This window comes from Macaca fascicularis, chromosome 3 (genome assembly GCF_037993035.2).
Source record: "Macaca fascicularis isolate 582-1 chromosome 3, T2T-MFA8v1.1".
NCBI lineage: Eukaryota > Metazoa > Chordata > Mammalia > Primates > Cercopithecidae > Macaca > Macaca fascicularis.
Window position 1 is genome coordinate 51,348,317 of NC_088377.1, and position 16,716 is coordinate 51,365,032.

A 16,716-nucleotide genomic window follows, 5' to 3' on the forward strand; every position below is an offset into this window, starting at 1 on the left:
GCCTCCCACTTCAGCCTCCCGAGTAGCTGGGACTTTAGGTGTGTGCCATGACACCCCGATTTTTTTTAAGTTTTTTTTGCAGAGAGGGGGTCTCACTATGTTGCCTAGGCCAGTCTCAAATTCCTGGCCTCAAACAATCCTCCCACCTCTGCCTCCCAGAGTGCTGGGATGGCAGGCCTGAGCCACTTTGCTTGATCTCTCATCTCCCTTTGTTGACTCTATGTCTGCCTCCTCCATCTTTTAAGGCCTCTTGTGATTATATTAGGCCCACCTGGGTAATCCCAGATCATCCTCCATCCCGAGATCCTTAATTTAATCACATCTGCAAAATCCCTTTAGCTGCATAAAGGAACATATGCACAAACTCCAAGGATTAGGGTATGGGAATATTTAGGGGCCAGTATTCTGCCTCCAACAGGCTCCAAATTGAGGTCATGGCTCTCAGCCAGGGAGTGAGGTGGATGCTTTGGCTCCAAACTCCATCGGCTTCTGGCAGTCATGGCTTTGTCTCCATTTGTCAGGGAGTTCTCTGAGCTGTGTCATTGGAGGATGAGACCTGGAGAAATGTCTCTTGTTTTGTTTTTTGCAAGACAAGAGTCTTGCTTTGTCACGAGGCTGGAGTGCAGTGATGCAATCTCAGCTCACTGCAACCTCCACCTCCCAGGTTTGAGTGATTCTCCTGCCTCAGCCTCCCAAGTAGCTGGGACTACGGGCACGCACCACCATACCTGGCTAATTTTTTGTATTTTTAGTAGAGATAGGGTTTTGCCATGTTGGCCAGGCTGGTCTCGAACTCCTGGCCTCAAGTGATCCGCCTGCCTCAGCCTCCCAAAGTGCTGGGATTACAGGCATCAGCCAAGCCACTGAACCCAGCCGTTTTTTTTTTAAAAGTAGAGGCAGGGTCTTGCTATGTTGCCCAGGCTGGACTTAAACTCTAGGGCTCGAGCAATCCTCCTGCCTCAGCCTCCTGAGTAGCTGGGACCACAGATGGGCACCAGCACACCCGGCCAAGCCAACTGTTATTTAACTTGGTGTCAGCTTTCATTTTCTCCCGATGATCTTCATGGACACCCCCTGTTGGTATGAACTGGGAGCCCTCATCCCACTCTGTACCTCCCTAGTAACCACACTCACCCTTGCACGAAACTGCTGCCTAGGCCGGGTGCAGTGGCTCACGCCTGTAATCCCAGCACTTTGGGAGGCCGAGGCGGGCGGATCATCTAAGGTTGGGACTTGGAGACCAGCCTGGCCAACATGGTGAAACTCTGTCTCTATGAAAAATACAAAAATTAGCCGGGCGTGGTAGCAGGCACCTGTAATCCCAGCTACTTGGGAGGCTGAGGCAAGAGAATTGCTTAACCCGGGAGGCAGAGGTTACAATGAGCTGAGATTGTGCCACTGCACTCCAGCCTGGGCAACAAAGCGAGACTCCGTCTCAAAAAAAAAAACAAAAAACAAAAACAAAACAAAACAAAACTACTCCCTGGACTGTATGCTGCACTAGCCCAGTGGAATGCTGAGGGCTAGGGCTGTGTCTGTTGTGCCTAACTTTGTGCACATGTAGCACACACAGTGGAGGCTCAAATAATATTTGCCAAGTAAGGCTGGGAGCAGTGGCTCACACTTGTAATCCCAGCACTTTGGGAGGCCAAGGCAGGCAGATCACGAGCTCAGGAGTTCAAGACCAGCCTGGTTAACCTGGTGAAACCCCGTCTCTACTAAAAATACAAAAATTAGCCGAGTGTGGTGGCACGGGCTACTCCAGAGGCTCAGGTAGGAGAATTGCTTGAACCCGGGAGGCGGAGGTTACAGTGAGTCAAGATGGCACCACTGAACTCCAGCTCTGGGCGACAGAGCAAGACTCCATCTCAGAAAAAGAAAAAAAAAATATTGCCAAGTGAATACAGCACATGCACAAATATTTATGAAGCCCTGTGTACTAGGCCAAGTACCATGCTGACCTCTGGAGCTCCAGAGCAAGAAGAGGCCTAGACCAGGTTCCTGTTTGCCCGACACAGAGATGACCTTCAAGAGGAGCAGAGAGCCAGATGCGGTGGCTCACTGTATTCCCAGATGTTTGGGAGGCCGAGGCGGGCATATGACCTGAGGTCAGGAGTTCGAGACCAGCCTCGCCAACATGGTGAAACCCCATCTCTACTAAAAATACAAAAATTAGCCAGGTGTGGTGGCAGGTGCCTGTAGTCCCAGCTACTCAGGAGGCTGATGCAGGAGATTCGCTTGAACCCAGGAGGCAGAGGTCGCAGGGAGCTGACATCACGCCACTGCACTCCAGCCTAGGCAAAAGAACAAGACTCTGCCTCAAAAAGAAAAAAAAAAGGAGAAGACAAATGTCAAGGCATTGATCAAATCAGTGAACTAGATCATCTGACCTAGTGCTTCAAAGAAAATAAAGGCCAGGTGCAGTAGCTCATCCCTGTAATCCCAGCACTTTGGGAGGCCAAGGCAAGCAGATCATTTGAACCCTGGAGTTGGAGACCAGCCTGGGCAACATAGCAAGACCCTCCTGTCTCTACAAACAATGAAAAAATTAGCCGGGTGTGCTGGCTCTCTCCTGTAGTCCCAGCTACTTGGGAGGTTGGAGTGGGAGGTTCACCTGAGCCCTGAGAGGTCGAGGCTGCAGTGAGCTATGATCTGCCACTGCACTCCAGCCTGGGCAACAGAGTGATAGTCTGTTTCAAAAAAATAAATATATATATATAGAGAGAGAGAGTGTAATAAAAAATAAGAAACAGAAAGAAAAGAAAAGAAAATGAAGCAGGGTCAAAAGGTGGGGATTGGGTAGTCAGGTAAGGCCTCTGAGGAGGTGAGGTCTGAGTTGAGCCTGAGCAGGAAGAGGGAGATGGCCACCAACATTTTGGCTATGAAATGGTTTGGGAAGTACTATTCCAAGTCCTTCAATGAAAACTTAGCCTGGCCTGCGGAAGGACCAGGGAGCGTTGTGATTGGAGCAAAGAGGAACGTGCTAACAAGTCAGAGAAGCTGGTAGGGCCCGGGCCACTGAGGGCTTTTTAGGACACAGGGAGGTGTTTTATTCTAAAGATGATGAGAATTCATTGGTAAGTAAGTGACAGAGGCGCCTTGAGTGTCAAATTCGTTCTAAGACCCCACTCCCATACCAACATCCATAGATGCACTTATATAAAATGGTGTAATGGCCGGGCGTGGTGGCTCAAGCCTGTAATCCCAGCACTTTGGGAGGCCGAGGCGGGCGGATCACGAGGTCAGGAGATTGAGACCATCCTGGCTAACACCGTGAAATCCCGTCTCTACTAAAAAATACAAAAAACTAGCTGGGCGAGGTGGCGGGCGCCTGTAGTCCCAGGTACTCTGGAGGCTGAGGCAGGAGAATGGCGTAAACCCGGGAGGCGGAGCTTGCAGTGAGCTGAGATCCAGCCACTGCACTCCAGCCTGGGCGACAAAGCGAGACTCCGTCTCAAAAAATAAATAAATAAATAAAATGGTGTAGTATTTGCATATAACCTACACACCATCCTCCTGCATACTTTAACATCTCTAGATTGCTTATAATACCTCATATGATATAAATGCCAGGTAAATAGTTATTATACTGTTTAGCTTTTGTTTGTTTTTTTGAGAAGGAATCTTGCTCTGTCACCCAGGCTGGAGTGCAGTAGCACGATCTCACCTCACTACAACCTCCGACTCCTGGGTTCAAGGGATTTTCCTGCCTCAGCCTCCCGAGTAGCTGGGATTACAGGCCCACGCCACTATATCCAGCTAATTTCTTATATTTTTGGCAGAGACGAGGTTTCACCCCATTGGCCAGGCTGGTCTCCAACTCCTGACCTCAAGTGATCTGTCTGCCTCGACCTCCCGATATTTGTATATTTTTTATTATATTGTTATTTTTATTGTTTTAAAAATATTTTCCATCCACAGTTGGTTGAATTCATGAATGTGGAACCCATGGATACAGAAAACCAAATGCGTATTCACAGGGGTGTGCAGCCATCACCACTGTCTAATTTTAGAACATTTTCTTTCTTTTTTTTTTTTTTTTTTTTGAGAGGGAGTTTCACTCTGTCACCCAAATTGGAGTACAGTGGTGTGATCTTGGCTCACTGCAACCTCCGCCTCCCAGGTTCAAGCAATTCTCCTGCCTCAGCCTCCCGAGTAGCTGGGATTACAGGCACTTGCCACCATGCCCAACTAATTTTTGTATTTTTCATAGAGACTAGGTTTCACCATGTTGGTCAGGCTGGTCTCGAACTTCTGACCTCAAGAGATCCTCTCGCTTCGGCCTCCCAAAGTGCTGGGATTATAGGCATGAGCCACCGCACCTGGCCTACTTCACTCCTTTTTATGGTGGAAGAATATTCCATCATATGGATTTACCACTTTTTGTTTACCCATTCATCTGCTGATGGACATTGGGCCATTCGTACCTTTTGACTCTTATGAATAATGCTGCTATGAACATTTGTATTCTAGCATCTATTTGATAACCTGTTTTCAGTTCTCTTGGGTGTATACCCAGGAGTAATGCTGTTTAACATTTTGAGAAACTATCAGTTTTCCACAGTGGTTTCATCATTTCACATTCCCACCAGCAGTGCACCAGGGTTCCAGTTTTTCCACATCCTCACCAACACTTGTTATTTTCATTTTTTTAAAAAAAATTCTTGGCTGGGTGTGGTGGCTCACGCCTATAATCGGAGCACTTTGAGAGGCCAAGGCAGGTACATCACGAGCTCAGGAGTTCAAGACCAGCCTGGCCAACATGGTGAAACTCTGTCTCTACCAAAGATAGAAAAATTAGCCAGGCATGGTGGTACGCACCTGTAATCCCAGCTACTTGGAAGGTTGAGGCAGGAGAATCACTTGAACATGGGAGGCGGAGGTTGCAGTGAGCCGAGATCGGGCCATTGCACTCCAGCCTGGGTGACAGTGTGCCAGTGTGACACTCCGTCTCAGAAAAAAAAATTCTAGCTATTCTAGTGGGTATGAAGTGGTATCTCCTGGTTTTAGTTAGCACTCACATCTTTTTTTTCTTTTGAGACAGAGTCCTGTTCCGTCACCCAGGCTGTAGTGTAATGGTGTGATCTCAGTTCATTGCAACCTCTACCATCCTGATTCCAGCAATTCTCCTGCCTCAGCCTCCTGAGTAGCTGGGACTACAGACGCACGCCACAACGCTTGGCTAATTTTTATATTTTTAGTAGAGACGGTGTTTTGCCATGTTGGCCAGGCTGGTTTCGAACTCTTCACCTCAGGTGATCTGCCCACTTCGGCCTCCCAAAGGCTACCAGGTGTGAGCCACTGCGCCCAGCCTTCAGTTGCATCTTAATGACTAATTATGTTGAGAATCTTTTCATCTGCTTATTGGCCATTTATCTTCTTCTGATAAGCATCTATTCAGTCCTTTGCCCATTTTCCATTAGACTTTTGCTCATTTTTTAAAAATGCAGAACTGTCTAGCTATCCCAGTCTAGTGGCTATGAGACTCAGCCTTCAAAAATTGCCCTTTTTGATTTCCTAGGTCTCTCCTGCTTGGCAGAGTGGCTCACACCTGTAATCCCAACTCTTGTTTTTGGAGACAGAGTCTCTCTGTTGCCCATGCTGGAGTGCAGTGGCAGCGATCTCAGCTCACTGCAACCCTGCCTCCTGGGTTCAAGCCATTCTCCTGCCTCAGCCTCAAGTAGCTGGAACTACAGGCATGCGCTAACATGCCCGGCTAATTTTTGTATTTTCAGTAGAGACAGGGTTTCTCCATGTTGGCAAGGCTGGTCTTGAATTCCTGACCTCACATGATCGGCCCGCCTCAGCCTCCCAAAGGGCTGGAATTACAGGCGTCAGCCACCTGGTCCAAGTAATCCCAACTCTTTGGGAGGCCAAGGAAGGAGGACGGCTTGAGGCCAGGAATTTGAGACCAGTTTGGCAACATAATGAGAATCCATCACTACCAAATTTTTTAAAAAGTAGCCAGGACGTGGTGGCACGTGCCTATAATCCAAAATACTGGGGCGGCTGAGACAGAAGGATCACTTGAGCCTAGGAGTTCTAGGCTGCAGTGAGATGATGCGCGGGATCACACAGCTGAGATGTGCACTCTGAACAGTGGAATTCCAAAGCTCCATGCTCTCCCTATAACTCTTACTGCCTTATCTCCAAATCTCCAAGTGTTTATTGTTACCTCCTCTGTACAGAAGAGAAACTAAAGGCCAGGGAAGCCTGGGAGGTTTTCCTGGGTCACACGCAAAGGCCAGGGACCAGGTCTTGGGTCTCCCACCCCACCCCACAGATCTCCCCGCCCCGATGGCATAGACACGGGGGACAGGGAAGGGCGCGGAGTGACTCGGCCTTTCCGGCCGGCCCAGTCGGGTCGCGCCTTCCTGCTGAGTCACGGCCTCCACGGGGAGCCGCTCGGGGCGGGGCTGGGGAGACAACGGGAAGCTGGAGTTCGCCCCGCGTGGGAACCGGAGCCCCACCCCTGGCCCCACGGTAGCCTCCTGATTGGAGAGCCTGCGACTGGCACAGCCTATCACAGCCAGCTGCAGAGTGCTGATGAGGCGGGGCCGAGGGCGTAGGCCACACCCCCTCCTCCTCCCCTAGAACCCGCCCATCGCGCCGCCCCTCTCGGGGCTTCTGGGGACATCCCGGGCCCAGCCACTGGATGGGCGGGGCTGGCTGGGCCCTGGGCACGGAGCCCTGCGGCCTACGCGGGCACAGGAAGGAAGGGACAGGAACGGCCTCCACAAGCCTGGCATGAAGGCGACCTTATTAGTCTATGTGGCCACTCGCAACTTACAAAGAGCGTTTATCTCCCCCCCAACCCTGCCCCCTCCCACCAAGGCTAGGCTGGGGTATTTACTCTTATTTTCAGGGGTCTTTACCCTTGTAACCCAAAGAGGCCTGTTAAAATTGTAAAGCTGTGGGTCACACCTGTAACCCCAGCACTTTGGGAGGCCGAGGCGGGAGGATCACTTGAGCCAGGAGTTAGAGACCAACCTGGGCAATATAGTGAGACCCCTCCCCCGCCAATCTCTACAAAAAAATTTAAAAAGTTACTCAAGTTGGTGGCACGTGCCTGTAGTCCCAGCCACTCTGGAGGCTGAGGTGGGAGGATCACTTAAGCCTTGGAGGTCAACGCTACAGTGAGTTATGATGACAATGCTGTACTTCAGCCTGGGTGACAGAGTGAGACCCTGTCTTAACAAAAAAAAAAATTATAAAACCAATTTTTAATAAAACCAGGATTGGAAAGGGAGGCGCTCCTGTACACTCACAGACATGTGCACTAGAGTGAGGGTTTAACAGGACCAGCTGCCTAGAGGCACCCCAGCAAAGGCATGAGAGTGCAGGGTCTCCAGAGTGCGCCCTGGGACTTTTTTATTTTTTTATTTTTTTGGACATGGAGCACACTCTGTTGTTCAGGCTGGAATGTAGTGGTGCAATCTTGGCTCACTGCAATCTCTGCCTTCTGGGTTCAAATGATTCTCTTGCCTCCCAAGTAGCTGGGACTACAAGCATGGGCCACCACACCCAGCTAATTTTTTGTATTACTAGTAGAGGTGGAGTTTCACCATGTTGGACAGGCTGGTCTCGAACTCCTGGCCTCAAGTGATCCCGCCCGGCCAGATTTGAATTCTTTTGGGGTTTTCTTTTAGATGAAGTCTTGCTCTGTCTCCCAGGCTGGAGTGCAATAGCGCGGTCTTGGCTCACTGCAACCTCTGCCTCTTGGGTTCAAGCAATTCTCCTGCCTCAGCCTCCCGAGTAACTGGGACCACAGGCGCATGCCACCACACTCGGCTAATTTTTTGTATTTTTAGTGGAGACGGGGTTTCACCATGTTAGCCAGGATGGTCTCAATCTCCTGACCTCATGATCTGCCCGCCTCAGTCTCCCAAAGTGCTGGGATTGCAGGCGTGAGCCACTGCACCTGGCCAGATTTGAATTTTTAAAAGATCACTCTGGGTATCCTGTGGAGAAGAGATAGTAGGGAAACAGGGAATCCAGAGGCATTAGGGAGCAGGGAATCCAGTTTGTAGACTGCTGTGATACTACAGGGAGAGAACTGGTTTGAACCTTGATGGGAGTGGTAGAGACAGTGAGAAGAAGATGAATTGTTGACCTGTCCAAAGTGGGCTGTTATGCTCAGGAGAATTAGAATACAGCTCCCTCCCTTAGACCCCATATGCTTATTTGTTCATTTATCCTCTCATTTTTTTTTTCTTTTTTTTTAGAGACAGCGTCTTGCTCTGTCATCCAGGCTAGAGTGAAGTGGCGCAATTATAGCTCACTGCAGCCTCCAACTCCTGGGCTCAGGCAGTCCTCCTGCATCAGCCTCCTGAGCAGCTGGGACTACGGGCGTGCATTACCATGCCTGGCTAATTATTCTCTCATTCATTCAACAAATATTTGAGCACCACTCTGGGTCAGAAATTATGTCTGGTCTGCCCGGGAGAGGGTCTGCTGCTGCATCCATTGAGGGCTTGGAAGAAAAAGGGTGATGTCTGCAAAGGGATTGCTGCAGACCTCACGGCAGCCCCACAACTGCACAATATTTGGACGTTGTCTTGGGGTGCCTGGTCTCATCTTCTTGCTGCCAGCCAGCCAGAGATTATTATGTTTTCTTGGCAGATGCAGAAACAGGATGCTCAGAGAAGGGACCAATCTGCTCAAGGTCACCCACCCTGAGCTAGAGGCAGCCTTGGAATCTGAGTATCTGGGCTCTCACCCTCTTCTCTTCCCCCTGCAGTCTGGCTGCCCACATTGGTTTGTTTCATGCTCAGAGAGTCCCTCCATCACTCTCAGGCAGGAGGGGAAGCTGCAGACAGAGGGATGCTTGCTCCCTGCCTCTCTGAGTCCAGCTCCGATCTCGAGATTGCTGTATTATTAGTAACAGCCCACGTCTGCGCAGTGCTTAACAGCCTCCAGTGAGCCAGGAGACTTTGTATGCAATATCTCATTTGATCCACCTGGCCAGCCACAACTGGGAAGTGAAAATTATTGTTCTCATTTTACAAGTGGGGAAACTGAGGCTCAAAAACGGTATGCATTCATTGAATTACATTGAGGTTCAAAGACACACAACAAATACATATCCACCAAATTCGGATCCCCTGCTGCTGTGGGATGCCAAAATGAACAGGATGTGGACTCTGCATGCAGGAGGAGACAGCCTAGTGGGATATAATTCATATACATTCCTAGGCCTTGTATGAGACCTCATGTGGGGGACATTGCAGGAGAAATGTTATGGACATCGGAGGCAGAAGAAAAGGTCCTGCCTAGTAGAAGTTCTGGGGCCAGGCGCGGTGGCTCAAGCCTGTAATCCCAGCACTTTGGGAGGCCGAGATGGGCAGATCACGAGGTCAGGAGATCGAGACCATCCTGGCTGACACGGTGAAACCCCGTCTCTACTAAAAAATACAAAAAAATTAGCCGGGCGAGGTGGCGGGTGCCTGTAGTCCCAGCTACTCGGGAGGCTAAGGCAGGAGAATGGCGTAAACCCGGGAGGCAGAGCTTGCAGTGAGCTGAGATCCGGCCACTGCACTCCAGCCTGGGCGACAGAGCGAGACTCCGTCTCAAAACAAATAAATAAATAAATAAATAAAGAAGTTCTAGGAAGCCTTCTGGAAGAGCAAGCATTTAGCTGGGATTGAAGGACCTGGATTTGGGTAGCTGGGGAAGGGGATATGGGCTCCTTCCATACCTTCTCCCAGCATCCTGTATCCTAGGCTTCTTCTGTTGGTGTGTCTCTCTCTCTTTTTTTTTTTTTTTTTTTTTTTTGAGATGGAGTCTCGCTTTATCGCAGTGGCATGATCTCGGCTCACTGTAACCTCCGCCTCCCAGGTTCAAGAGATTCTCCTGTCTCAGCCTCCTGAGTAGCTGGGACTACAGGCGCGCGCCACTGCACCCAGCTAATTTTTGTATTTTCAGTAGAGACAGGGTTTCACCATTTTGGCCAGGCTGGTCTCATACTCCTCGCCTCAAGTGATCTGCCCACCTCGACCTCCCAAAGTGCTGGGATTACAGGCGTGAGCCACCGCATCCGGCCCAATGTGTCATTATTTTATGCACCTAATAGGCACTCAACCTTTTTTTTTTTTTTGAGACTGAGTCTCACTCTGTTGCCCAAGCTGGAGTGCAGTGGCGTGGGGACAAGGGGGTGATAGACAGGAGCCATTAATTGGTGGGATCTTTGAAAATTATGCAGCCGTGGGAGTTGGGATCACAACCTATTCTCACCACTCACCACCCTCAGCTTGGCTAGATTTTGAAACTATTGAAACCATCCCCAAAGGATGCTGGGTGCAGGAGGCATATATTAACTCTAAGTTCTTGTTGGACCTGAAGGATACCCTTATACCCTAGTCTCACCCAGGTCCCCATCTCTATGGGGCAGGTGAAGACTTGCTCTGAATCACTGAGGACTGGGGAAGTTGTTTCCTTTTTTTTTTGAGATGATGTCTTGCTCTGTCGCCAGGCTGGAGTGCAGTGGCACCATCTCAGCTCACTGCAACCTCTGCCTCCTGGGTTTAAGCGAGACGCCTGCCTCAGCCTCCCGACTAGCTGGGACTACAGGTGTGCGCCACCACGCCTAGCTAATTTTTGTATTTTTAGTGGAGATGGGTTTTCACCATATCGGCCAGGATGGTCTCAATCTCTTGACCTTGTGATCCACCCACCTCAGCCTCCAAGAGTGCTGGGATTATAGGTGTGAGTCACCGCACCCGGCCGGTTGTTCCGATTTTACAGATGAGAATGAAGACTGCAAGACGTGGGCTGGGCGCAATGACTCATGCCTGTAATTGCAGCACTTTGGGAGGCCAAGGTGGTAGATTTCTTGAGCCCAGGAGTTTGAGACCAGCCGGGCAACACAGGGAGACCCCTGCTCCTCATCCATCTCCTGTCCCAGAAAGTAAAAATAAACAAACAAACAAACAAATAAATAAAATAAGTGGGCCTAGCTACTAGGGAGGCCAGGGCAGGAGGATCCCTTGAGCCCAGGAGGTTGAGGCTGCAGAGAGCTATGATGCCCTCCAGCCTAGGCAACAGAGCAAGACTCTGTCTCCAAAAAAACAAAACCAAAAAGACTGCAAGGATCTCAGTGGCTGCCAAACATCACAGCTAGAATTGGAGTCCATGCTTCCGACGCAGCCCTATCCTACGACCTCATCCTCCCCCGGAGGAAGCCCTTCAGGGGCCTGCCTCAGTCTGTGTGTGGGGAAACAGGGTCACCCCGCTGGGCTTTCTGCAGCAGTTTGTCCAGATGGAAGAGACGCCCCAGCTGCCTGGCCTGGTGGCCTCCACCTTCCCCGAGCAGCCGTCCCTCTTGCACGGATTGGGTCCATCCCAGCAGCTTCCGGGATGAGTCTCGGGCACCTGGATAGGCATTCAGCGTCTTCTTTCCCTGTCTCCATCTCTGGCAGTCTGTCTTCCTGTCTGTCCCTCTGTCGGATCCTCATCTCTCTCTGGGGCTGTGATTCCACCATGGTGTGTCTGTTTCTCTGTCATTACCCTTTTCTCATCTCTGTTATTATTATATGTTTTGTCTACCTCAAGGTTTCCTCCCTGATCTTTCTCCTATCCCAGGAATGGCCTCAGGATTTCCAGCCCCTTAGGAATCACAGTGGCCCCTGCTCTTCCTGGTCCCTCTCCTCCACTGCCTCCATGAGCCAGTGGATAAAAAAAATTACAGACCAGCCACCGTGGCTCACACCTTTAATCCCAGCACTTTGGGAGGTCGAGGAGGGCGGATCACTTGAGGCCAGGAGTTCGAGATCAGCCTGGCCAACATGGCAAAACCCCGTCTCTACTAAAAATACAAATATTAGCCGGGTGTGGTGGCGGGCACCTGTAGTCCCAGCTACTCAGGAGGCTGAGGCAGGAGAATCGCTTGAACCCGGGAGGGGGAGGTTGCAGTGAGACGAGATCGCACCACTGTACTTCAGCCTGGAGGACAGAGTGAGACTGTGTCTAAAAAAATAAAAATAAAAAAAATCCCATTGTCATGCTCCAATCTATTCAAGCCCTTGGCTTCCTCTTCCCTCATTATGAAGCCCAAGAGTCCCACACTATCCCCATCTTACAGAGCTGGACGCATTGCCCAGATATCAGGTTTACCGAATGAAATGAGAGCATGTCCGGCCGCTGTCCCAGGCAGAATGGAAAGGTGTGGAAGCCCAAGGCCCCGGCTGCCCCACCCGTCATGCTGCCCCTTCCAGACGCCTTGGGCAAACCCCTTTCCTCAAAGCTCAGGTTCTGCAGCTCCATAAGCTGTCCCTTTGCCCAAACCACCTGGTCCTAGGTGGGATTCCTGAAACCTTTGGTCTCTGATTGTAGTTTTCCTCCTTCCCCGGACCCTGCCTCATCCTGGGGAATTCCTGCATCCACAGCACACGGCATCTTCCATCTGAGCGTGTCAGGGTGAACCTTCTCAAACCTGGGCTTCAGCCCGCATCCATATCAGCCCCCCATGACCCATGACCCATGACCCAGGGGTTTATGTGGATCTTGAGGGACGTCCCAGAACCAGGACATTCCACTCTCCACTCTCCCTGTTTTTTTTTTTTTTTTTTTTTTTTTGAGACGGAGTCTCACTCTGTTGCCAGGCTGGAGTGCAGTGGCGTGATCTCGGCTCAATGCAACCTCTGCCTCCTGGGTTCAAGCAATTCCCTGGCCTCAGCCTTCCTAGCAGCTGGGACTACAGGTGTGTGCCACCATGCCCAGCTAATTTTTGTATTTTTAGTACAGACCAGATTTCACCATGTTGGCCAGGATGGTCTCAATCTCTTGACCTCGTGATCCGCCTGCCTTGGGCTCCCAAAGTGCTGGAATTACATACATGAGCCACCGTGCCCAGTCACTCCACTCTCTTGACGCTCTGGCACCTCTACTCCATTGTCACCCTCTACCTATTCTTCAGGGTCCTCCAGGCCTCCAGCCCCTGACTGCCTCCTTCTTTCCTTTCTCCACCTTGGCTAATATGAGCACTCACTTCCTTGATATATTGAACTCCCTACCCGCCGATCTCATGGCCACTGCTTGCTGTGGGTGGTCTGACCTCGGCTTTCTCAGCTCCTGGCCCAGGCTGCTGAGGGTCCTGGAGAAAACTACAGATGCAGGGCCCTCAGTGTCTGGTCTCCAGGCCCAGCTGGTATCCTAACAGCCCGTCCTTCCCCAGCGTGCTCCCCCACCCTTTCCGGAGGCTCCTGGAAACCTTCAGCCTGTTCTCCAGCCTCTTCCCATCCTCCTCCATGACTCAGCAGATGACTTCAGAAAAACACTTCTCAGAGAAACAGGTTCCCAGGGACCTGCTTGCTCTCTGCTCAGAAATTGATTCTCTTGCCTTCCACTTCAGTGGAACCTCCCTGAGTGCTCCAGACCTCCCCGTTTCCAGTTATCCACATGTCCCTCCCACCTCCACCCCTAACCCTCCAGCCTCACTCTCTCTAGGCTCCTGCGTTTAAACCATCCCAGGCATTTCCCGGCCTAATATAGTCTTCCTATTGCCCACAGCCACCAGCAATATCAGCTCCTCCCTTCTTCATCTGACCATTAATTTACTCTTCAAAACAGTTGTCTCCAAATCTTTTTTCCTTTTTTTTCCTTATGAGATTGGGTCTTGCTCTGTCACCCAGGCTGGAGTGCAGTGGTGCAATCACAGCTCACTGCAGCCTCCAACTCCCAGGCTCGAGCAATCCCCCTGCCTTAGCCTCCCGAGCAGCAGGGATTACAAGTGTGGCTCACCACACTCGGCTAATGTTTTGAATTTTTTATTTAATACAGACGGGGTCTCACTCTGTTGCCCAGGCTGGTCTCCAACTCCTGGACTCAAGAAATCTTCCCAGCCGGGCGCGGTGGCTCAAGCCTGTAATCCCAGCACTTTGGGAGGCCGAGACGGGCGAATCACGAGGTCAGAAGATCGAGACCATCCTGGCTGACACGGTGAAACCCCGTCTCTACTAAAAAATACAAAAAACTAGCCGGGCGAGGTGGCGGCGCCTGTAGTCCCAGCTACTCAGGAGGCTGAGGCAGGAGAATGGCGAGAACCCAGGAGGCGGAGCTTGCAGTGAGCTGAGATCCGGCCACTGCACTTCAGCCTGGGCGGCAGAGCGAGACTCCGTCTCAAAAAAAAAAAAAAAAAAAAAAAAAGAAAAGATATCTTCCCACCTTGGCCTCCTGTAGTGTTTAGATTATAATTGTCAGCCACTGTGCCCAGCCAGGACTCCAAATCCTTTTTTTTTTTTTTTTTTTTTTTTTTTTTTTGAGATGGAGGCAGAGTTTGCAGTGAACCCAGATCGCGCTGCTGCACTCCAGCCTGGGCAACAGAGCAAGATTCTGTCTCCAAAAAAGAAAAGAAAAGAAAAGAAAAGAAGGTCAACAGCTAGTCCGTCTTCAGGTTTTGCTTCTCAGGACCTTTTATCTTACCGTCCCCCAGTCCCAGAACCTAGAAAATCCCCATGATGCCATCGCACCCTCTTTATGTATGTATGTATGCATTTTCTCTTTCTATGAAATGGGGTCTTAGTATGTTGCCCAGGCTGGTCGTGAACTCCCAAGCTCAAGCAATCCTCCTGCCTCAGCTTCCCAAATACCCGCGACTACAGGCACATGCCACTGTGCATGGCTTATTGAGCACTTAATTTTTTTTTTTTTTTTTGGAGATGGAGTCTAGCTCTGTCACCCAGGTTGGAGTGCAGTGGTACAATCTTGGCTCACTGCAACCTTCACCTCCCGGGTTCAAGCGATTCTCCTGCCTCAGCCTCCTGAGTAACTGGGATTACAGGCGCACACCACCACACTTGGCTAATTTTTGTTTCTTTTTTTTGAGATGGAGTTTTACTCTTGTTACCCAGGCTGGAGTGCAATGACGCGATCTCGGCTCACTGCAACCTCTACCTCTTAGGTTCAGGCGATTCTCCTGCCTCAGACTCACGAATAGCTGGAATTACAGGCATGTATCACCACACTTGGCTAATTTTGTATTTTTAGTAGAGAAAGGGTTTCTCCATGTTAGTCAGGCTGGTCTCATCCACCCACCTTGGCCTCCCAAAGTGGTGGGATGACAGGCGTGAGCCACCGTACCAGGCCCATTTGTGTGTGTGTGTGTGTGTGTGTATATATATATACATACATATATATATATATTTCTTTTTTTTTGAGACGGAATCTTGTTCTGTCGCCCAGGCTGGAGTGCAGTGGTGCAATATCGGCTCACTGCAAGCTCTGCCTCCTGGGTTCACGCCATTCTCCTGCCTCAGTCTCCTGAGTAGCTGGGACTGCAGGCACCTGCCACCACGCCTGGCTAATTGTTTGTATTTTTAGTAGAGATGGGGCTTCATCATGTTAGCCAGGATGGTCTCCATCTCCTGACCTCATGATCTGCCCGCTTTGGCCTCCCAAAGTGCTGGGATTACAGGTGTGAGTCACCGCGCCCGGCCCATTTTTGTATTTTTTTTTTTTTTTAGTAGAGATGGGGTTTCACCATGTTGGCCAGGCTGGTCTTGAACTCCTGACCTCAAGTAATCCATCTGACTCAGCCTCCCAAAGTGCTGGGATTACAGGCGTGAGCCACTGTCATCAGGCACTTCTGATCTGCACAAGATAGCTGGAGTTCAGATAACTTTGGCAAAGGCAAGAAAATGTAAAGGTTTTCATGTTAACTCAAGTGGCTTGTTTTGGGCTGATGGATCACTGGTTCCTCATTTAACAAAGGAAAGACAAAGATCCACTGAAGAGAAGTGATTGCTTTAAGGTTATTTAGCAAGTCATTGTTGGAACCAGGCCTCTAGGGTTCTATTTGCTGTCCTGGCTCCTGAATCCAGCATGGATGGCCACAGTTTTGGGCAGTCCACCTGGCAACTGCCCTCCCTCCAACTTTGCCAGTGGGGCCTTGACTCTGACTCTTGCAGAGACCACACTCCTTCTCATTCCCATGATGGGGCAGGTCATTTGCTTCTTCCCTCTGTCCCCTCCCTCACCTACCTACCTTCCTCTGCATCCTCTGATAGACACGGTTAGAAATAAATCCAGCTGGCCAAGCGCAGTGGCTCACACCTGTAATCCCAGCGCTTTGGGAGGCCGGGGCGGGTGGATCACCTGAGGTCAAGAGTTCGAGACCAGCCTGGCCAACATGGTGAAACCCTGTCTCTACTAAAAATACAAAATTAGCTGGGCATGTTGGTGGGCGCCCGTAATCCCAGCTACTCAGGAGGCTGAGGCAGGAGAATAGCTTGAACCTGAGAGGTGGAGGTTGCAGTGAGCCAAGATTGTGTCTCCGCACTCCAGCCTGGGCGACAGAGATTCCGTATGGAAAAAAAAAAAAAAAAAAAAAAAAAAAAAGATGTCACTCCATTCTCTGTCTCAAAAAAAAAAAAAAAAAAAAAAGAAGAAGAAGAAGAAGAAGAGAAAAGAAAAAGAAGAAACTCCTTCCACTGAGCTGGTGCTTCTGGATGGTAGGATAGGGAACAGGAAACACAAGAGCCAAGTTTACAACCCAGCGACTCCACTGACTGGCTGTGGGACGTGGACAGATTACTTCATAATCCTACTGTCCAGTGGGGTCTGGGGGCACGCATTTGCTCCCCTGTTTCTTCTTACTTATTGGCCTTTCCCCACCATCTGAGTGTTAGGGACTGAGGCAGGGACAGGGGAGGATAGAGCATTAATTACAGAGCCTAAAACAGCATTTTTTTTTTTTTTTTTTTTGAGACTTAGTCTCACTCT